The sequence below is a fragment of the Haliotis asinina genome, chromosome 15, assembly GCF_037392515.1.
Source record: "Haliotis asinina isolate JCU_RB_2024 chromosome 15, JCU_Hal_asi_v2, whole genome shotgun sequence".
NCBI classification, from domain to species: Eukaryota; Metazoa; Mollusca; class Gastropoda; order Lepetellida; family Haliotidae; genus Haliotis; species Haliotis asinina.
Window position 1 is genome coordinate 208,758 of NC_090294.1, and position 4,124 is coordinate 212,881.

Consider the following 4,124-nt stretch of genomic DNA (forward strand, 5'->3'; position numbering starts at 1 on the left):
TGACTGGATGATGTTAACATGGTGACTATTCCAAGATTCAGACATGATGAGATTGATTGTGTGAAGGCGAAATGTGAAGAGCTTGGATGTTTACCAGAGTTTGATACATATGAAGAAGTTCAAAATTGTGGACAGTTTTGTATTTCCACTCCATGGGTAGTATGTCAGAAGGGTGACAAACTTAAAGCAAGACTAGTGTCTAGGGGATTTGAGCAGGATGTAGCCATTGATAGACTCGCCCACTGTCAGTAAGAGTGCATTACATATGTTTTTAACTCTTGCAGCATGGCAAAACTGGGACATCAAGACAGCAGACATCAATTTCTCCAAGGAAACATTTTAGACAGAGATGTGTATATTATCCCCCCAAGGACACAAATGTAGCTGTTGACAAACTGTGGAAGTTAAAGCACTGTCTGTATGGACTGAATGATGCTGCAAGACAGTTTTACCAGAGTGTGAGAGATCTCAGCACCAAGTTCAAGAAGGGTACAGTAGAAGATTTGTTGAGAGCAATTAAGGTGATCAGAAAGCTGAAAGAAAATGAAGCAAAGCTTATGTTCAAGAACATCAGCAATGCTTCCAGCTGGAAGATAGTTGTGTTCACTGCAGCGGCACATGGTAATGTGTGTGATGGAGTAGGTAGTGTAGGTGCCTACATTGTATTTCTTCTTGGTGAAAACAATTGGTGTCCCTTAGCTTGGCATGCAGGGATGATCAAAAGAGTAGTGAGATCCACGACTGCAGCTGAAACTCTCAGTCTTCTGGAGGGTCTAGAGGAAGCAGTTTATCTGCGAAAAATGCTGGAAGAAGTGTCTGCCTCTAGTAACATGACACCTGTGTGTGCACCTGTGGATAACAAGAGCGTAGTGCAGGCCATCCATTCCACTAAGCTTGTCGATGACAGGCGTTTGAGGCTGGATATAACTGCTGTTCAACAGTGTCTTCAGACTAAAGAAGTCAGTGCTGTGAAGTGGGTTCCTGGACATGAACAGTTAGCTAACAGCATGACGAAGAGAGGAGCATCTGGTCTCCAACTCTTGAATGTGCTACAAACTGGTGTGCTTCAATTCAATTAACACATTTTAAAAATCAGAAAAACAGCTTCAAGTTTTGATATTTGCATGTTTATTTCATTTATCTTAATTCACACGTCTTAAAAAGGACATTATAAGGAATGTTGGTGTTGTCTGCTATGAACACTGCTCTGCGCATGTTACAGCCTAGCTATGGGGCTTATGGGTAATTCCCGGGTTGAAGTGAGTGTGTACACAAGGTGACAAGACAGATAAAAGCATATGTGAATTATTAAATAGTGTTGGTTATCATAGAGGCACATTAACAACCTCCTTTTCGTAATACCATGAAATATGTTTCTATAATAGAAACATGCATTAAATTCATGTTGGAGAACAAAACAAAACATCTGTAAGATAACTCTTGAAAGTTCCAAAACGCAACTGTCATGTAACCACCACTGAGAACACATGCATCTGGTGTCCGCAGTTGAAGTGTTACGTGTTCCATGAACTGTTCTTCAGTCCACTGTGAATTACCTGTAAAACATGAAAAATACACACAATGTATCACTAATACATAAATCCATTCCCCTTCTCAGACAGAATGTGTGAGTGTTCATTTGCTGAACAAATATGAACTGAACTGCTCTGTAGTGTATCACCTTGGCTTGTTTTGGGGTATTTTTTCAGTTTATACATAGGTCAAAGTCAGTTGATATTGAGTATGTCTTTGAGGGCATTGTATCTGTTTTCTCAGAGCCATCCATAATGTCATCTGGAGAGTGATACAGCGATGTCTCTCTAAACGTCAGCATTCAACTCTTCACCTACTGTCTCTAGTTGGTGTGGTATTTTCATTTTGCATTTTCCTTCATCTTCCAAACTTAAATGTGAGGAGAATGAATATAAGGTATATAGTATTCAGATAAACTTTGATTCAATAAGCTTTATATGTTTAACAGACACACCTTAGTTATACAGATTATCTTCTCTGTGTTAATGCATGTTAGCAACAAGATCCAGTGGTATGTTACGACTTCACTCATGGGACTAAGAATAAGTTCGTATTCACGCCTGAATTGTTGGAACAGCAATATCATTTCACAAAAGACCAGTATTATTGAAATATCACATAATATCATAAACATTTTTAGAAGAAATTGCCATGAAATTAGTCCTTCTCATCCAAACAGTTTTTGTTTAAATAACGCATTCATTACAATGAGTTCCGCAGAAAAAGAATAATGTTGTCCCCACAAAACTGTGTATCTTGGCTAGCAAGGTCAAATATTTATCTATAATTTCACCAGTGTTTCTTTGCTGTTTAGCAGATTCAACAGTATACACAAATGGTAATATGGTACAAGCGACATGAACCAGGCAATTTGTACTAACCAATAGTCCATCTCACAGTTGCTGAAGCAGGATGTTTAATCATTTCTTAACCTTTTAAGACAGAAAAGCAAATTGATCTAGACTATTTTTTATTTAAATTAAAACAAAAATAATTTTTTTAGGCTACTTTTCAATAACTAAACAATTTGTTTCGAGCATACTGAAAAGAAATATTGTGTGATCTTTAGTTGTAGCGTCAGTTTAGCCAGGGAAACTTGACATATGGTTGTAAGTGAATGATTTCTGATATCTTCTGCAAGACAGCCTGTGATAGTAACCATAGTTTATGCTATATATGTCTCATTTTATTTCATTTTGTAACCATGCATTACCAGTTATACCCGATATAAACATTTGTGGGCAGTAGAGATATATTCTGATATATCTCTATTTTGATGAAGAAACCAATGAACACAAATATAAACAAAGCTTTCCGTTTAAAGATTTTTGAACAGCAAAACTGGAAAATCTGATGTAAAAGTTCCAGTTGATTAATCATGTCTCAAGTGTGCTACTCCAAAGCATATGACTTCTACATAAATGACTTTCAAAAACAAAATGAAATGTAAAATACTTACTTTAATAGCGATGAGAACACAAAAAATGTACAGAACTTGGTCAGAGCACGTTCACAGCAGAACTTGGGTCTGTTGGCATGAGATAAGTAAGAGTTATTGTGTGCCCAGGAAGTCCACGGGCTGAATACATACAAAATTTAAATGATCATGATTTGGATGACTTAAGACTTGTCCCAGATCTACAAATAAACCTCATTGTATGCTGAAGTGATAGATGATAATAGGACATTTCTATAACATTACTGAAATATATATTTGGACCATAGAAATGTGATATGTAACCATGTTTCCTCTGGGTAGAAATGGTAACTAAGAGTTTTAGCATCGTGCCTTAGAGTTAGGAGTCAGCTGACTGGAATCGGCCGTCTGCTGGTCCATCATCATAGAAGTGAGAGCGATGATTTGCCAGCATTGACATGGAACGGTATTAGGGGAATCAGCAGAACAAACATGTCTCGCACATCTACGACCAAGGGCCCTGATCCTTCGTCACATACACAGTTGGAGCAGTCCAGTGGTTGTTTTGCCAACTAATTCAGATACTGTAAATCACAAAATTTTTGCGTCATATTTTTGCGAGTGGCGACCAATAGAAGTTTTTGTGTCACGATATTTTTATGACTTGCCTAATTCTCAAAACATTGTTTAGTTTGACAGTTTCAATGCTTACATGCATCTGAAAGTTTTATCTGAAGTAAAACCAATCACATATCAAAGTTTGCCGCTAATCTTGAACACCATTCAGTGGAATACTTCCGCATGTATGCAATCAGTGATGTTTTCCTAAAAACAACACTTGCTGCATAGGCCAGATAAGCTTAAAACAGTTCAAAGGGATTAAATTAAATGGAATGACTCTAATAAATTGGCACCGATTAAGGGCCAGTTTAGTCAGTGTTGGCGAAGCTGTTGATCTCCAGATAAGTGTCATGAAAGCTATCCATGCCCGCTGGATGGTCTCAGCCTTTCAAACAGTCTCCAAGAAATGTGTGTTGTGGTAATTGGGGCGTGAAATAAGAGTGGGACAGACCACTGTTCAGTAGACAGGGGTCTCTGTTAGGGGTAGGATGCTGATGCTCTTACTACAGTGTTCGGTGGAGTGGAGATGCATGGGTGTTTCTTTCACTATGCG

General features: G+C 38.0%; 1 long non-coding RNA gene across 1 annotated transcript; it reads right to left on the minus strand.

Annotated features, from left to right (window-relative positions):
• Positions 1 to 1,108: 1,108 nt before the first annotated feature.
• On the minus strand, positions 1,109 to 3,777 carry LOC137265996 (uncharacterized). Its single transcript, XR_010954958.1, has 4 exons — positions 3,663 to 3,777; positions 3,323 to 3,534; positions 2,993 to 3,061; positions 1,109 to 1,556 (listed from the first exon to the last, which is right to left on the minus strand). It is a non-coding gene; the product is annotated as an uncharacterized lncRNA (long non-coding RNA).
• Positions 3,778 to 4,124: the final 347 nt, after the last annotated feature.